The sequence below is a fragment of the Eptesicus fuscus genome, chromosome 11 (genome assembly GCF_027574615.1).
Source record: "Eptesicus fuscus isolate TK198812 chromosome 11, DD_ASM_mEF_20220401, whole genome shotgun sequence".
NCBI lineage: Eukaryota > Metazoa > Chordata > Mammalia > Chiroptera > Vespertilionidae > Eptesicus > Eptesicus fuscus.
This window is the reverse complement of record NC_072483.1, coordinates 33,285,543-33,305,634: the sequence shown is the minus strand read 5'-3', so window position 1 is coordinate 33,305,634 and position 20,092 is coordinate 33,285,543.

Sequence of the window (20,092 nt, the reverse complement as noted above, 5' to 3'; positions counted from 1 at the left end):
CCGGCCCCGCCTTCTCCTCCAGCCCGCCTTCGTTTCCCTTCACCCACGGCCCTGACTTCGCTCCTCCCTTCTCCTCCCCCCGCCCTCCTGGCTTGCTTGCTTCTTCGAAGCTTTACTCCCCTTTGCAGCTCTTGGCTTCTTTCGACACTGTCTTGATATGCAAATCAGCCGCCATCTTTGTTGGGGCAATTTGCATACTCGTCCTGATTGGTTGGTGGGCGTGGCTTGGCTGGTGGGCGTGGCTTAGGTGTAGCGAAGGTGCGGTCAATTTGCATATTTGTCTATTATTAGATTAGATATATAAAGTCCTTAATCAGTACTATATAAACATTTCTTTCCCTTTACTACAAACCTTCCTCTTCTTGAGGCCAGAACTTTGATGAGGCCTGAGAAAATTTTGAAGGCAAATTTTAAACTTAATAGTTAAGAGGATATCAACTCATATCTGTCTTCACTGTGCAATTTTCAGTGGAATCCACATAATTAACTGATATTTTTGTGCATGTTTACTTTTATTATGCTTGTTTTAAAAAGGACATCTATAGCCCTTGCTGGTGTGGCTCAGTGGTTGGAGCATTATCCTGTGAACCAAAAGGTTGTGGTTTCAATTCCTGGTCAGGGCATATACCTAGGTTGTGGGTTTGATTCCCAGTGGAGGTGCATATGGTAGGCAACCGATCAATGTTTTTCTTTATCTCTCCTTTCCCCTCTCTCTAAAAATAGGTAAATATATAACCTCAGGTGAAGATTTGAAAAAAAACCACAAAAAACACCTAGAGTGCCAGCGCTAAATATAGAGGCTTCTGAAAGCCACTTGTGAATGGTAACTTCTTTATTACAGATAAATCCTACCTAATAAAAGAGTAATATGCAAATTGACCCTAACTCCGCTACACCCACAAGCCATGCCCACAAGCCACGCCCACAAGCCAATCAGGAGCAAATATGCAAATAAACCCAACCAAGATGGCTACAGCCACAGAGAGCAGGAGGGAGGCTTGGGTTTCCCCAGTAACAAAGGAAGCCAAGCTTTCTGCCTGCCATTGCTGGCCTAAGCCTCCACTCAAGGCTACAAAGTTTCAATTATAGAAGGTAAACAAATCCAAACAGAAATGGTGGCAGCCACTAAGCTGGAAAGAGCAGGAGGCAAGGGATGCCTCTGGCAATGGAGGAAGCAAAGTTTCTGCAGCCCTGGCTGGCCTAGGCCTCCGCTCCAGGCTACAAAGTTTCAATTATAGAAGATACACAAACCCCAAAAGAAATGGCTGCTGGCCACGGAGCAAGCAGGAGGCTTGGCTCCGCTCCAGGCTACAAAGTTTCAATTGTAGAAGATACATAAATCCCAGATACCAGGGCCTCTGCTTGGGTCGCCAGGGGGAGTGGCCAGCCTGCAAACCACCACAGGCCCTTCACCCAGGCCTCCCCACACCCCAAGGGAACCCCCACCCTGATCCGGGATACCCTTCAGGGCAAACCAGCTGGTCCCCACCCATGCACCAGGCCTCTTTTCTATCTAATAAAAGAGTAATATGCAGATTGACCATCACTCCAACACACAAGATGGCTGCTCCCATGTGGTCAAAGATCCTGCCCCCATGTGGACACAAGATGGCCGGCACAAGATGGCCAGCAGGGGAGGGCAGTTGGGAGGGACCAGGCCTGCAAGGGAGGGCAGTTGGGGGCAATCAAGCCTGCAGGGGAGGGCAGTTAGGGGTGACCAGGCCAGCAGAGGAGGGAAGTTGGGGGTGACCGGGCCTGCAGGGGAGGGCAGTTAGGAGTGACCAGGCCTAAAGGGAAGGACAGTTAGGGGCAAACACGCTGGCAGGGGAGCAGTTAGCATCAATCAGGCTGGCAGGGGAGTGGTTAGGGGGTGATCAGGCTGGCAGGCAGAAGCGGTTAGGGGCAATCAGGAAGGTAGGCGGGTGAGCAGTTGGGAGCCAGCAGTCCTGGATTGTGAGAGGGATGTCCGACTGCCCGTTTAGGCCCGATCCCGGTAGGATCAGGCCTAAACGGGCAGTAGGACATCGCTCGAGGGGTCCCAGATTGGAGAGGATGCAGGCTGGCCTGAGGGACACCCCCCCCCAATGCACGAATTTTGTGCACCGGGCCTCTAGTCTATAATAAAGTCTAAGAGATGTCTACTGGCACTGAGTTTCACAGGATGTCTGTCATTTGCTTTAAAAGTAAAATAAATAAAAAATAAATTGCATTTTAAAAGCTATGATTCATACTACCCAAATTAATAAGAGGCCTACATTTAAGAGTTGAAAAAGGGAAATGTATCAGAAAAGCCAACAGTCATATTCCACAAGGCCCAGGTTCATTCAGCAAAGCACCTTATGTATCACAAACCAACTTATTGATTGGGAGTGCAGAATTAAAGAGAACTGAATTCCAAAAGGGATAGTTTTAGAAAAGTAAAGTAATCTGCTTAATGAATTGCTTTGTAGGTTCAGGAATTAAATCCTTCTTTCTCCAGAAACAGGACTGATCACCACAAGTAGATTATCCTTCTCCCAGAACTATACTAGAAGCACAAAATTGGACAAGTCTTCTTGGACTCTCAAGACTCCATGTTAGAGAAGTATAGGGTAGAAAAGAATTCACTGCAGTCAGGTAAAAGCTATATTTGAGTCAACTACTTACTAGCTTTGTAGATGGGCCAATGAAAAACCATTCTGTCCCTCTTGTTTTTTTATACATCAAATGGAGAAGATATAGAAGCCACTGTATAAGAACTAAATGCATCAATAAATATAATGCTTAGCACAGGGCATGGTACATCTATTCAAAAAGTGTTAGTTGCTATCAACCCACTGCACTCTCATTATGACATATCCTTGGTAATAATACATTTAATTGTATCACAGCCCATATTATGTTATTTAAACTTGATTCTTCTTGGTGGAATTTTGAAGGCTCCCTAGCTCCTTGTTGGGCAGCATAAGTGGCATATTTACAGACCATCTGTCAGGTAACTTCAAAGAAATGAACAATCTCATTCATTTTACTTTTTTTTTATGAGCTTTATTCTATTTTAAATTTTAATCATACCATGTCATTTTTTCAGAATGTCCTTCCCTTTTATCATTCTCAAGTCTTTGGCTCTAGGAAGACAAAGCCATGATTTTCTTTTTGCCTCTTATCTCCAGCACTTAGCAGAGTGCCAGGCACATAGTAGATGCTCAATGTATTTTTTCAAATGAAAATATAGATGTATCATTCTTTCCTAATTATATAAATAACCATCCTCTTCTACAAACCCCATATTTAATTTTTTTATTTGGAAGTTATGTGTGTGTGTGTGTGTGTGTGTGTGTGTGTGTGTGTGTGTTTTCATAGGAAGTCTAATTTATGCTTTAAATGAAACCTTAAGGGTTCTAACTATTTTTTTGTTTAAGTTGTTCTCTTTCTCATCCAACATCTCCATTTCATTAGAGACCTGTTCTGATTGTTCCCTTTGTTTATCTCTTTCTACTATTAGGCCTGCTTAGATATGCTGCAACTTTTCTTCATCTGCCCATTGGGACTTTGGGGACTTTGGTGTGGCTAATACCTTAAGTGAGGATGGTCACAAGAGGTGAAAGGTCCTGTGTGCTGGCAGTGTAGCAACAAGAAGGATGTCAGTTCTCCATCAAGGCATCAGGGTAAAACCACTCTGCTCCCTATTCTCCACTCTCCCACCTCAAGAATTGATCCCACAATTCAGTTCCCCCATTTCCTGGATCATGATCAGTTAGCTCTCCCCTTGAAGGTCAAGGATCCCTAAGGCCAGCTCTCTAGGATCTTAACATGAAGTGTGCAATGCTGGTCTCAAAGCTCTCAGTGGACCCAGCGGGGAGAAAGTCCTATAACACTCACTAGCTGGCAACTTTTGGATCCCAATGGCAAGCCCCAGTATCTGCTAGACTCAAAGGAATTGGATTCAGAAAGAATTATAGGTCAACTCAATTTCAGAGTGACATTTTCTGATCTCTTAGCCAAAGTCTGAATGTTAACCATTACGTGCTGTTTATTATGACTGCAAATTTGTACAAAAGTAATTATTCTCACTTATTTAGTTATCTTGAGAACAATGGAAGAGAAAATTGGGTAAGCTGGAATAAGAGTATAAAAGAGAAACCTTGCAAATTGTCTTTTTATTTTCTCTCACTAGGTGCAAATTATTGCATCAGAAAAGTTAGCTTGAGAAGAGGGGCTTCTCTTCAGAGTTTAAGTTAATACTTAGCACATGCATATACTCAATAAACATTTGTTGGATACATTAATAAATATATGGGTGAATGAAGGATGATGCAATTGAGACCTAAGAAGACTTTGGTCAGATTTATGCAGTGGACCAGTGGTTTTCAAAATTTGGTTTAGCCTAAAAAACTTTTGTTTAAACAACACTTAATGGGGAAACTCAGTAAGTGAAAGAAAGAAACTAGTCTGGTTGAACTGAGCAGAGTATCCAGACCATACCTGTTTGGGTATCTCTGGCCACTGAGAGGACTCCCCACAAACCATTTTATTATAGGGGTTGCAACAATGCAGCAGACAAATAAGGCTCCTGAATGATTAATATACTTATTTCAGCTACATTTACTGTCAATATCAATCACACAGCAGAACCAATGAATTCAAAGAACTGCATCAATTATTGAGAGGGATTAAGTAAATGAATGGGTAATTACTTTTATAGCCTAAGCTAGTCATTAAGACAAAATTATAAAAAGAGGATCTAATGTAAAGCTGGGCAACAATTTCAAAAGAAATTGAAGTTAACTAAACAGAATCCTTGATAAACTGAATTTTCCCACATTCATTCATGAGAAAAGATGTAGATATTAAGGAGATATGCTAAAATCAGTCGAAAGTATTTACACGTTATGTCTGACTATCCAGCACAGTTCGTAGCATTACAAAGAATACAAAGATGCAGAAAACATGGTCCTTAGAATTAATCTACTTATAATTTAGCTGGGCAGACAAAAATCACATGTATGAAATCATCTAGAAAGCAAGAAGTGTTAAATTCTATGACATTAATTTTTAAAATCTGGTAATTTAATTATTTTTAGGGCTATTCTGTGTAATATAATCACCATTAAATAAATAAAATTTCAGTGTAAGTTCTTAAAATATACTCTGGAGTCAGTTAAAATTGATCTCAATATCTATGGTTTTACTTACAGTTTATTAAAGTAATGTAGCCAGGGGAGAAACCAAGATGGCGGCATAGGTAAACACCTAAACTGCTGCCTTACACAACAATTTCAAAACTACAACTAAAAAACAAAATAGACATCATCCAGAACCACAGGAAGGCTGGCTGAGTGGAAATTCTACAACTAGAAAGAAAGAGAAAAGCACACTGAGACTTACAGGAGCGGTGGAAGGCAGAGGTACAGAGGTGCGCGTGCGCAAAGGGCTAGCAACTGAGTATGCGGCTGGCTTTCTTAACCGGGAGGGAGACAAAAGCTACCAATCACTCTGAACTCCAGTTCCGGGCGAGACTCTGGGGACCCAGACTCATTCGGGGAGAAACTGGACTGTTTGGCAGCAGGCAAAACTCGAGGGCGGCTTTCTCTCAGAGGTGCTTGCAGCGATTACCACGGGACACTGAGACCCGGGGGGCCTCTTAGGGCAGGGCAGATGGGAAGCCATTGCTGTCTGCTCAGCCCTGAGACTCTGCCCCATCCAAGCTGAGCACAGAGGCTTTTGCAAGTTTTGTCTCACAAGGGTGTCTCCAGCACAGAATTTCTCCCAGCATAGACACAGCTGATCCTCACAGCTAACTGGCCTGGAGGTCAATTCCTCCCAGTGATACCAACAACAATCAAGGCTTAACTACAACAAGACTGTGCACACAGCCCACAAAGGGGTGCACCAAGAGTGTCCACCTCAGGTAACTGGGGAGGCTGAGCCACTGGGCCCTATAGGACACCTAGCACACAAAGCCACTCTATCAACTCAGGGAAGCAGCCAAAATGCAGAGACAAAGAAACAGGTCACAAATGAAAGAAATGGAGGAAAGCAAACTACAGGATATAGAGTTCAAAACCACGGTTATAAGGTTTTTCAAGAATTTTCTAGAAAAGGCCGATAAATTTAGCAAGACCCCCGAGGATATGAAAAAGGACCAACTAGAAATTAAGCATTCACTGACTGAAATAAAAAATAATATAGAGAGATCCAACAGCAGACTAGAGGATCGCAAGAATCAAGTCAAAGATTTGAAATACAAAGAAGCAAAAAACACCCAACCGGAAAAGCAAAAAAAAAAGAACCCAAAAATATGAAGATAGTGTAAGGAGCCTCTGGGACAACTTCAAGCATACCAACATCCAAATTATGGGGATACCAGAAGAAGAGAGAGAGCAAGATACTGAAAACCTATTTGAAGAAATAATGACAGAAAACTTCCCCCACCTGGTGAAAGAAATAGGCTTATAAGTCCAGGAAGCACGAGAACCCCCCAAAAAAAGAATCCAAGGAGGACCACACCAAGACACATCATAATTAAAATGCCAAGTACAAAAGACAAAGAGAGGATATTAAAAGCAGCAAGAGAAAAACAGTTACCTATAAGGGAGCACCCATACGATTGTCAGCTGATTTCTCAACAGAAACTATGCAGGCCAGACGGGAGTGGCAAGAAATATTCAAAGTGATGAATAGCAAGAACCTACAACCGAGATTACTCTACTCAGCCAAGCTGTTATTCAGAATTGAAGGTCAGATAAAGAGCTTCACAGATAAGAAAAAGCTAAAGGAGTTCATCACCGCCAAACCTGTATTATATGAAATGCTCAAAGGTATTCTTTAAGAAGAGGAAGAAGAAGAAAAAGATAAAGATAAAAATTGTGAACAACAAATACATATCAACAAGTGAATCTAAAAATCAAGTGAATAAAAAATCTGATGAACAGAATAATCTGGTGTCTATAATAGAATCAGGGGCATAGAAAGGGACTGGACTGACAATCCTCAGGGGGAAAGGGGTGTGGTGGGTGCAGGAAGAGACTGGACAAAAATCATACACCTATGAATGAGGACATTGGGAGGGGGTGTAAGGGCAGAGGGTGGGGTGGGAACCGGGTGGAGGGGAGCTATGAGGGGGGGGGGGGAAGGGAACAATTGTAATCATCTGAACAATAAAGATTTATTAAAGAAAAACAAATAAAGTAATGTAACCATAAAGTATAAGAGACCAATTACCTTGAGTCATTATTGAATCCACAAACATCAAAGTTCATATCAACCAAGAGTTTTGGGCAAAATGATACACTGAACCCAAATAATAGGAAACAGGCCCTTGCTGGGTGGCTCAGTTGGTTGGAGAATCATCCCATGCACTTAAAAGGTTGTGGGCTCAATTACCTGTCAGTATAAAAGGCAACCAATTGATGTTTCTCTCTCATATTGATGTTTCTCTCTCTCCCTTCCTCTCTTTCTAAAAATCAATTTTAAAAAATTGGTGAGGATTAAAAAAATATATATATATCATAGGCACTACACCTGGAAGGTTTTACAATCAATTCTTACCAACCCTTCAAAGAAAGAATAACTCCTACTCTAAACAAACTTATGGAATAAAAACAGAAGGTGTTCCTCAACTCATTTTATGAGATTAGAATGCCACCAAGAGCAAAACTATTCATGGACAATTAAATATATATATTTAGGAGTGCCTTAGTTGTGAACTGAGGTGCAAATATACCAAGTTAAATATTATTTAAGAAATCCTGCAATATCATGATCAAGCAGAGATTATCAGAGGAATGTAAGATAGCTCATCCTTCAAAATTATATCAGTGGGTTCTAGGTAAAGATGATGGATTAAATTATTTACTTTGTTATCTCCCAAAATCCCATTAAAATGAGAGTAAAGAGATGTTTTTCTTTGTTTGCTTTCTTTTTTTTTTTTTAATGTATTTACTCAGACAAGAACAAAAAGAGATTTGCAACAACAAAATTAGGACATTGGGAAGCAGATGGACAAGTGGTAATTAGCTTAGCATACTAGAGAGAGGTGAGTTTTAGGGAAACAGGAGAAAGCTGAGAGGCAACAAGATTTATATCATAGAACTAGCAAAAGCCTAGAATTGCAGTCATCAGAAACCTCTGAAGGTAGGATAAAAGTAAAACTAAAACCCAAAAGGTTATTTTTTAAAAATGTACAAATGAGTACCGTACTTTCCGGCGTATAAGACGACTGGGCGTATAAGATTTTCCTGGGTTAAAAAGTCGTTTTATATGCCGGAAAATACGGTATATTGGACTATATTGATGGGATTAGATATAATGGATTAGATATATTGGACTACTGTATTTTCCGGCATATAAGACAACTTTTTAACCCAGGAAAATCTTATACGCCCCGTTGTCTTATACGCCGGAAAATACTGTAGTTACAAAATAGACACAGGGATGTAAGTACAACATGGAGAATATAGTCAATGATATTATGGTGACTCTATATGGTGTCAGGTGGGTGCTTGGGATAGTAGGTGGAGCACTTTGTAGGGTGTATGATTAACCACTAAGCTGTATACCTGAAACTGGTACAAAATAGTACTAAATGTAAATGTAACTGGAAAGAAAGGAATCCATTTAAGAATTCTTTCCAATCACACAACCAGATTACACACCTCCCAAACTGGGCTGGAGACTGAAAGCTTATTTCCCAGAGACAGGAGAGAAGAGGGTTTCTGGATGGAGCAACACCAGGCAGAGTAAAGCAAAGAAATGAATGAGCTCAGTGCTTCAAATTCCCAGCTCAAGTTCTGCATAAATAACCCACGAGTCTCTGTTTCATCAAAGAAATCTTTACCTCCTATAGCTGCAAAGCTAAAATGTCTGAAAACCAAATCCAGAATTTCACCCCTCAAGTGGCTGAATTACAATGCAAATCGAATCCCCCAACCTTACTGGGTGTCTTCTCTTTAAGTGAAGGCATTGATTGGGAAAGAATGGGAGCCTGATCATTAGAATCATAAGATTCCAATGAAGCTAGAAAAATAGAAGCTGTAAATTCTGCCAGTATAAGCAGTCCTTCCCCTCCTGTCTGTGGAAGTTCACCCTGCTTTGCCTGAAAAACCTCTAATGGCCTCTCTTTGTAAGGCACTGGTCATTCTCCTCAGGACCTACCACTGCCATTCCCTTTGCTTCTAGACCTAAAACTAGACTCATGTCCCAACAAGCCCTAAAGGGTAGGATATAAATGTAACCCACTCCGCCCCACCCCCATCCCCCCACCCCCACCCCAAAAAAAGAAAAATATAACCCAAGAGTAGCGTCTCTACACAGCAATAGAAGTGCACGAATCTTCCAGTTATCTGGGATGAGAGAAATCTGGGAAGTAGATATCAAGCATGTGGGAGAATGGTAGAGGGAATGTAAAGTTAGGTCAGACGAAATTTATTCATATGGGCCCCTTAAGCAGAGATTCTGGACTCAATGATTTAGTTTGGGGGGTTAGAAAGAGTTCTGATAGTTTCTTTGGTTGACTGAAACATGGACCAAACATGTACTTTGGAGATTAACAATCACTTAAGGAAATGTGTATTGGTACCAAAGTGACAAAGGGTGGACCATGATGTCAGTTTAATGTGCCACCTTATCCAGGCTATAGTATAACCAGTTATTTAATCAAACACTAATCTAGGTATTGCTCTATAGGTATTTTGTAGATGTGATTAATATCTACAATTAGTTGACTTTAAGTAAAGAAGAGCGTATGATAATCTGGGTGGCCCTGATCCAGTCAATCAAAAGGTCTTAAGAGTAATCAGAGGCTTCCCTGAGAAAAAATAAATTCCATTTATGGACTGCAGTATCAGCTCCTGCCCAAGAGTTTACAGCCTGCCCTGTAGATTTGAACCTGCCTGGTCAGCCTCCACAGTGGTGTAAATCAATTACTTACAATAAATATCCATATCTCTCTCTGAGAGAGAGAGAGAGAGAGAGATATGCAAGATATCTCTACATCTATCTGTCTATATCTCTTTATCCATCCATCTCCTACTGGTTCTATTTTTATCTTTCTGTTTCTCACTGGTGTCTTTTAAAGAGATTTTTGCAGTCCTTGAAATCAGTTTTCAGCAGGTGATCTGAGAGAAATATTTGTTCTTTGATTGCTACAAGTTCAAAGGTGATCTGAGAGAAAATATTGTTCTTTGATTGCTTCATATGTTTGTGTTATAAAGAAGGTAACCATTTTTTAAAATGCAGGGCAACTATTTCAAAACAAAGCTGGGTTACCAGGAGAGGACAAGGGCTATTAAATTATATTTTTCAGCTTCTTTTATTACTGGGAAGGCAAGAAAACAATTTAATTTATTGGCAAAGTCCTTTTAAAACAATTTGAAAATATTTCTCAATTCCTTGAAGAAAAAGACTTCTTTTATAGATATCTTTTTAATTTAAAAAATACCAGAAAACCTCATGCCTACAGTCACTGAAAAGTCTACTGTACTTTAAAAGAATTAGAAGTAATATAAAAGTATGAGACTCCTGTTTGCTCAAAAACAGTCTCCCACTGATAACCCATTTTGTATGAATTCTTTAACAATTTTAATATGCTTATCACACACACCATTTTAAAATAAAATATATTTAAATAACTAAACTACCAACACCTAACAGCATTATCATTAGTAACTTCTTGAGTATTGTCTAACTTACTCTGTGAAAGTTAGACCCATATCCATTGTAAGGATATCTCATAAATTAACCTTTTCCACATTGATAGATCCAACCTCTTTCACAGAGACAGGAAAGAGGTCCTCTTTATATCACTGATCCAAAATATAGTTCCTGTGACATAGTAGGCCCACAATAAATACCTTTTTACTAAATGAAGAGCAATGAATATGTGTCTTTTCGCACAGCAGTGATTTTGCGCAGGACAGTATAAAACTGAACAAAGAAGTCTCATCTACAACCATCCAGTGATGCTGAACAGCAACTCTGACTTAGCTCTTCACCATGACCCCCCAACCTCACAAAAGCATTACAGAAAACAACTGCCTCAAAGGGATGTAACATGTGTGTTTTTTTCATTATTATTGACACATAACTTCCCCTCACACACAAAACCATAGGAATAATCTAATGGGTTAAGAAAACAAGAATTGCATGGCAGACTATGAAGTGACAAATGGTAGGGGACAGTTTATATATAAAATTTATATTGCCCTTATTGAATAAAATTAATATCCCTTATATCTAATAAGAAAAGCAAATAAGAAAAATTTATGTGTCTCTTAAAAAAAGGAAATGCTGCTCAGCCAGCGTGGCTCAGTGGTTGAGTGTTGACCTATGAACCAGGAGTTTACGGTTCGATTCCCGGCCAAGGCACATGCCTGGGTTGCGGGCTCCATCCCCAGTGTGCTGCGTGCAAGAAGTAGCCAATCAATGATTCTCTCTCATCGCTGTTTCTAACCCTCTCTCACTCTCCTTTCCTTTCTCTGAAATACTGCCACTGGGGTGTTTCATTAATTTAATTTGTGTTTCTTCATTCCACTGGGCTATGAGCTCTGCAGCAGTGCTGCTAACCACTGGGTCACTGGAAGAGACTTTTAAAAAAGCAACACCATTTATGTCTGGTTTCACTCCCAAGAGATTCTGATCTCCTTGACCTGGGGCATGCCCAAGCACTGAACATTCCTGAAGGTCCCCAGATGACTCCAGTGTACAGCCAAGGTGGAGAAGCACTCCTTGTGAAGAGGAGCTGAGGGGGTGCCTGCCATATCGCTGGTAAAGAAAAGAAAGGGAGGGGTGGATGGAGTTTCAGAGAGGACAAAGGGAGCATGAAGGAGAAGAAAACTAAATCTGCATCACATGTGAGAAGCAGGTTGAAACAAACAGGGACACTCACAACACAGCTTAAACCTGGCATGTGGGATTTAAATGACTGTAATCCATTATGGGGGCACACCCTCATGACCTCATCTAAGCCTAATTACCTCCCAAAGACCCTACTTTCTAATACCAATATGTTGGAAATTAGAGCTTCAACATATAAATTTGGGGGGACAAAAACATGCAGTGCATATTGATCAAAACCTCAGAATTTTAGATGTTGGCATTTTGCAGTCCTAGAGTTATGCCATTCAGATCTTCCTTCAAAGTAGAACCTGCTGTAAGAGTTCTAGTTAGTTGATTTGCACCAGTTAACTTTGGGATCCACAGCAGTGGCTATGCTGAGACTACCCTCTTCCTGTGGTGCTCCTGGCGAGTGACACCATGAGGTATGAAAGCCAGGCCAATGCTGCCCATGCAGGACTATTCTAATGGGCAGTCTTTGTTCCGGGAGTCCCCAGGACTTTGTCAGAGCTGTGTTACAGTCTGAGGTTTTTACGACCTAATTCTCCTTCCTTCCCCCTTTTTCACAGGGCTCAGTGTCACTCTCTCCACTTACTCCTGCTCCTTCACCCTTTAATCTTTCACACACATTTCCCCCAATAAATTTCTTGCCCCAATTCCTCCTGGTCATCTTCTCAGAGGACCCAAAAATCATCTAGGCTTGTATATACTAGTATTCTTCTTAGCTCAGAAACCTGAGGTTCAAATAATTTGCTGCATTTCACGTGGTCCAATGTGCCTGACCAGGATTATAGGTTTCACAATCTTCAATCAAATGCTTTTTCTACCAAAATAGGTAAGAGTCAAAACACAGGTGACTTCATTGGAAAATAAAAAAACTAAAAGTAGTAAAAACAGAAGTACAACAACTTATACTGGGTAAGAACATTGAAAGCACTCAAGGGACTCTCTAATGAGGAATACTCAAAATATAACAGGCAGAACAAACACAACAGCAGGAGCAAGAAAGAAAAGGAAAACTTTAGGAGCAACCAAAATATCAGGCACAGTTTCGAGTCCTCTCTCAGTCACAGACATACTCACATTCAGAATGTGAATCATCCAAATGTGTGTGAGATATCTCAGTCTCAGGGAAGCCAACTACAGTGGGTTATAGCATCTCCCACCCCACCCCCCGCCCCAGATTCACGTCCACCCAGAACCTCAGAATGTAACCTAACTTAGCAGTAGAGTCTTGGCAGGTGTAATTAAGGTAAAGATTGAGATGAGCTCATACTGGATTAGGTTGGACCCTCTATCCACTGAAAATGCCCTTTTAACAAACAAACAGAGAGGAAGGAGAAGAGATTGAAGTGATGCATCTACAAGCCAAGGAATGCAAGAAACTACCAGAAGCTGGAGGGGGAAAGGAAGGATTCTCCACAGGAACCTTGGGAGTCAGTGTGGCCCTGCCAGGACTTTCTGGACTTCTGGCCTCCACAACTATGAGAGGATAGATTCCTGCTGTTGTAAACCATCAAGTTTGTGGTAATCTATTACAGCAGCCCAAGGAAACTAATATAATACTTAAAGAGTATTTTACACCAATCACAGAGCAAAAAAAACGGGCTATGTGACCAAATATAAAAATCAGTGTAGGAGAAGGAACCAAGATGGTGGCAAAGTTAAACAACTAAACTGCCACCGCGCACAACAATTTCAAAAATACAACTAAAAGACAAAGCGTCTACCACACAGAACCACAGGAAAGATGGCTGAATGGTAGATTCCATTCCCATGCTGGTCAAGGGTCACTACCATGGCTCCAGGAGTCCTGAGAGATGAGCACAGAGCTACTACAGAACAGCACATGTTAAACTGCCCTTAGCAAATTACATAGCCAGAGATGTAGTGTTGCCTAGGTTCCTGGTGAGAATGTAAAAGAAGAATTAATCTAACCTAAGGTGACCAGATTTTAACATTGGTAAAGTGGGACACCATTGACGGGGCGGGGGGCGGGGGGGTTCTTGATTAAAAATTTGGTCTATATGGAGCAACAAAAATTTTCATAGAACGCAAAAATAGTATTGTAATATATTTTTTTAAATTTCAACATAAGTACAATTTACAAATATAATAAATAAAAAGCTATGTATTATTTTATTCTTTGGCATATTTCTCATTTGAGTGACTTTTTTTAGTAGATTGCTGTCATTGTTTAAAAGGTCATGAATTTGCCATAACGTAAGTCTTAAGTGTCACTTTCAAGGCCAGCGCTAGACTTTTTGCCGCCACTATAAAATATAAATAATATGAGTACTGTCTGCTAAATTCAAGAAAATTTATGTATTTATGAAATAAATAAATAAATTACTTACCTAAATTATCTGAATAGCTGATTTGTAATGACATCACTTGTTTAACTAGCTTACTAGCACGCAGTACGATGTGTATCGTCTGAGAGACAGTTACAAAATGTTTTTGTCGTTGCCAATCCCCAAAAATGCCATTGTTCATTAAGTCCAAACAATGGTGGTCGAATTCTAACAACTGATCAACAATGCGAACTTTGATAAGCAGTTCTCGATAATCAGTTCTCAACAATTATTTGTTATTATTAAAGTTTAACATTATAAAATTAACAGAAATAATATAAAACTCATATCCTGGCTAAAGAGCCACATGGCCGCCGAAAACCGTATATTCCCTTCCCATTCTCCCGCCGTTCCCTAGCTTGTTGTGCATTCTTTCCAAAACTCGGGACTTTTTTAAAACGCTGCGGGACGCGGGACAAATTGTTAAAAATCGGGACTGTCCCGCCAAAAGCGGGACGTCTGGTCACCTTAATCTAACCTCAATCTGAGCTGACACCCAGAGATGCATAATGGTCATTGAATAGACTTTCTTCTCATCCTTAATTTCATCTATAGCATGAGAGGGGTAGACTAAATCACTTTTCAGTGCTAGCATCCTCATTAAGGATCTGTAGTCAGGTGTGTATGGATCAAGCAGAGCTTGACATTTGGGAAAGGGTGGTTTAACAGTTACATAGGTTCCAGGAAGAGGAGAGTAACTGTATTTTTTGACAAATTTTCAGTTAATTTGTGTACATGGTTCCCAAGACCACGGTCAGGCTTGGTGACTCATGTTCACAGTTTATTATAGTGAAAGAATACAGACTGCAATCCATAAAGGGAAAAGGCACAAGGGGTGAAGTCCAGGAGAAACCAGGCATGAGCTTTCAGATGTCTCCACAGTGGAGTCACACGGGGACATGCCTAATTCTCTCAACAACACATGTGACAATACATGTGAAATGCTGCCAACCAGGGAAGCTTACTTGAGCCTTGGTGTCCAGGGTTTTTATTAGGGTTCACTGATGTATTCATACAGTGCCTAGATGACTGACCTCAACTACTCAGATTCTAGCCCTTCCCACTCAAGAAGGAAAAATCAGGCATTCACCACCACAAATCACATCATTAGAATGAATTTATCTTGTCAAACTGGTGCTTATATACAAAAACACTCTAATCAGGGGGCATAGGAAGGGCTTTGTATTTCAGCCTTTGTTTCTGAGATTTCACAGCCCCATCCATATAATAAGGTAGCCCAATGCATTTCTTGTACCTGCACCAAATTTAATATTTTTTATAAATTGCTGGTGTCTTGTAATATTAGAGGAAAAAAATATCTAGATTATGCTATGTTTTCAAAATTAAGATCTTAAATATGGTTGGGCAAGCTAGAAGTGTTTTTTGATTTTTAGATCTGAGATTCAGTCATGTCACATCTTTAGCCCCTTATTCACTCTAGTAGGTTCTGTAATGTAAAACACTTTATTCTATCAATTTTATAAAATGTTTCTTATTGGTTACCTACATGATACTTACAACTTTGATTCTCATTTTGTTTCTCCAAATCTGAATATAAATGAAAATTTGCTCAATTTGAAGGTACAATTTTATGTAAAAACAGATATAGAACAAATGTCAAGCACTCTATATTTTACATCAATAGGAACTTGTAATATCCAACAGTACAAGCATTAGTTTTATTTAATGCAGAATGGAAAATTATACTCTCATTACTCTTTTAGATTCAGCATGCTAACTTTCACCTTAAGCAGTTTATACAGCACTAGGAATTATTAATGATTATAACTTGCCTAAAAGTAGTAATTACTTTCTCAGTACCTAGCTAAAATACAGATATATAAAGTCCTATTTTTTTACATATAAGTTATACTGACAAAATTTAAAATGGTAGTGGAGCTAAACTTTCAGTAGCTAAGCCAGCATTTACAAAAGTTTTTTGGGATCAGGATTTTGGTTTTAATTTTGAACTGCTCTTAGGAATTAATATTTTCCCTGACATATTACATTTAACTGAATATCCAAGTTCCATTCTATAGGTGATCCAAAGCCACTGAGGGCTGATCTTGTAATTTCCTCTAAAGAGAAGGAAAGTAATTCAGCCCATTAATTCCCTGTAAGCAAGTGTAAAACAATGTTGATTTCTGGGAAAAGAGGGAGGAACAGGGAGTCCAGTGCTGGAGGAGGTGGCAAGGAAACAGTTACTAAGTTTCATGGGAAAGAACAAGCTGCGAGGGTGAACAGGCTGCTAGCAGTAGCACATAACAATACATGGCTCCTTGCCAGAACTCCCCCCTCCACAAGATTAATTATATCTCTGAGGCATTCTACCTTTACAAACTGCAGCGTTCATTTTTTATGGTTTTGTAAACCTTTATCAAGCTATCTAGATTTTTAGCCCACACTATCTATAGGAAAAAAACTCCATAAATCTGCAATGGACTGAGGAATTTCTTCTAAAACGACTACTTGCAAGCTCTAGGTCTATATTTTCATCATGGATTTGAAACATTCCTGAGCTTTCTTCAGTAGCAGAAGCCAGAACTTTAGTTCAAAGAATGTATTTTAATTTGTTTCTTAACACTTTTCCGGTGGTTCCTTACATATACATTTGTGCCCCCCTGCCATGTTACCAGTTGTCCATTGTCAAACATTTGTCATTTTTCTGCTTACTTATATGTGTTCTGGGATATTCTTGTGGAGTTTTCCAAATTCCAATATCCAGGAGAGCTTAATGTCATCTGTAAATCTGGACATTTTCTTGTGCACAATTTTTTAAGGTTATAAGTAAAAATATTATTCTGAGCACTGGTTTTTCCTAGATACTTCTTTATTCAAAGAAGTGACCTGTACTTTTGTATAATTTAGGTCTGTATTCCAGTGCCTCAATATTTAATATTACTTTCTTGTGGAGGCTGGTTTCAATGTACTAATTTATGAAAATCTGAATAAATTACATTCTGATTGTCCTTTAATTATACCACATATCTGCTGTCTGGTAGCACTGCAAATGGCCAGATGTAAAGGAAATTCAGAGATACATTGTATTTTTTAAATTACTAGCGTTCCCGTTGCAGGAAAAATCCTGCAATAGGATTTCCTGCTGCACTCTACCCCGCCTCCGCTCCGCCCTTGTCGCCCGCCCCGCCTTCTCCTCCAGCCCGCCTGCTTTTCCCTTCGCCCCCGGCCCTGACTTCGCTCCGCCCTTGTCGCCCGCCCCACCTTCTCCGCCAGCCCGCCTGCTTTTCCCTTCGCCCCTGGCCCTGACTTCGCTCCTCCCTTCTCCTCGCCCCCGGCTTGCTTGCTTCTTCGAAGCTTTACTCCCTTCTGTAGCTCTTGGCTTCTTTCCATGCTGTCTTGATATGCAAATTAACTGCCATCTTTGTTGGGGTAATTTGCATGCTAGTCCTGATTGGTTGGTGGGTGTGGCTTGGCTGGTGGGCATGGCTTAGGTGTAGCAAAGGTGGGGTCAATTTGCATATTTGTCTATTATTAGATTAGATACTTATGGCCAATTCCTATTACCTTTTTTATTTTTGAAAACAAAATTCTAGTATTGTATGAAAGATATTTGTACTAGCGTAGGAAACACTTGCTTATGTGTTTGTAGTGTTACTTATTGCCTATATATGTACTTATAAGATACACAAGATCTAAAGTCATTGCTTCCAATGTTGTTTTTTCATTTTTTTTCTTGTACCACTTTGTAATTCCATACACAGATATTGAGCACCTGCTGTGTAGTATAAGCTTTAGCCTAGGTATTATATACATTTTAAAAAGAGTCTAAAAGACTCTTTAGGAAGATGGGTCATTATGAAATAAGGCTAGATAGCATATGCTAATTTCTACAAATTAGTAAAAGAAAGAAGTCCAGGTGGCAGAAATTACAGTGGAACAAAGTTTTTACAAGAAGTTTGTGGACAGGTAGAGGTGGAATGTTGATAAACGATTACTTCTTGGTACTTGGTTTTAAACATCAAAATCTAACTTTAGCTAGCTAAAAAGAAAATATTTTTATTATAAGGCTAGGGAGTAGCTCACAGGATCAAAGGAAAGGCCAGACAACCAGGATCATAAAATGGTAAATTTCGTAGCAGAGATTATAGCTAAGGTGTGCTTCAAAACAGTCTAGTTAGGATTGTACCAATCACTGCAGAACAGACCTAGAAACCACTGCCATGGCCACAGGATGGCACAACTATGAATGAATTGTAAGCTTTCTGTCAGTGACTGCTGTTCGTTCACAACTCAAAACTTGGGCTGAACTGTGCAATTGGTAGCACCCACCAAGGTTACGTACTAGCAAACAGTTTGGCAGAAAGAAAATATCTAACCTCTTAGCCCTCTCTATCGCTATGTAGAGCCTTGCTTCCCACAAACACATAGCAAGTTAAGTCTCCCAAAGTAAGAATAGACTGGGATTGAGCAGTCAAAAACTGGTAACATACCACCTGGCTGGCGTGGCTTAGTGGTTGAGTGTTGACCTATGAACTAGGAGGTCACGGTTTGATTCCTGGTCGGGGCACATACGTGGGCTCAATCCCCAATGTGGGGAGTGCAGGAGGCAGCTGATTAATGATTCTCTCTCATCAATGATGTTTCTTTCTCTCTCAAATCAATAAAAATATATTAAGACAATAACAACTGGTAACATACCTAGTAGAGTCCACTCCTTTGCTTGTCCAGTATACACCTACCCACTATTTCCCATGATTACACTTCAAAAATCATCCCATTTAATGTAGCACAACCATTTCTCGTTCAGTTGAGAATGCATAGACCCTTCCTCACATAGGAAGACAATCAGCAGTCTGACATGTTACTACATTCAGTTCCATGTCCAGGATTTCAGGGAAATGTTGATTCCTCCCAAGTTATACAGGAATCCCATTACAATATCCTGCAATCTATATACTACATTGTAGTTAGCTAATGTCAAAAATCCTATATGCAATGACAGAAATAGGAAAAAAGAAAGGAATTAGTTAAAATACACAGATGCCATAAAAAAGAAATATGGGTAGAGGCTATAGCTCTTTGTTTTTGAAACTAGTCATGAGATACTAGCTAGTATTTGACTTTTGTCCTATATCTATTCCATGTCCCTTGACTTTCATCCAGAACTCTTAACAGGTTCAGGTTTTTAAATCTGGTGAGGTAACCAAATTCTTATTCCTGAGGGATTTGAGCCCCTGTCTGTGTAGGTTGTAATATTCCACTAACTGAATGTGAGTCTAACAAGGAAGCAACTCAGGGCCTTGGGGTTTTTGTCCAAACTCCTGGCTCCCACTGTATAGCAGTGATTTGATGACCCCTCAGTGGATTATCAATCACTCCAGTCAGTACTTGAACACCGCTTTGGCCTGTGTACCCAGTGCTCTAATGGACTTGAAATGGTCAAATGTGGCCTCAGCTTCCAATTCAACAGTAGAGTTTTTGTATATGAAGTTTGTGGACACATTTTTCCCTTGAGTACAAAAACAGGCCCTTGCCAGACAGAGGCCCATAGGGAAATGGCACAGAGACAAGTCCTCTTAAGCTAGTTAATTCTTCCCTTTTGAGAAACAGCTCTTTCTACTTGACCTTTTTGAGAATGAACACCTAGGCTTCAGGTAACCTTGTGACCCCAGCTGTCCATTCTGAACAGGATGCTATCTGACTCATCTAGTCCTAGACAGGGCTTCTCAGCCTTGGCACTATTAGCATTTTGGCTATTGTTCTTTCTGCTGGGGAGCTATCCTGGGCACTGTACATGTTTAGCTGCATCCTTGGCCTCCCAATTGTGATAATATGGTATAAAATCAGGGTTATGCATATTCATGGGAGTGAATTAGCAATTGGCGGAATTGTTAGGAGCTTGGAAAATGGTGTCAATAAAAAAGGTAAGGAAGGGGTAATCTTCCCATTTTACAGATAAGGAA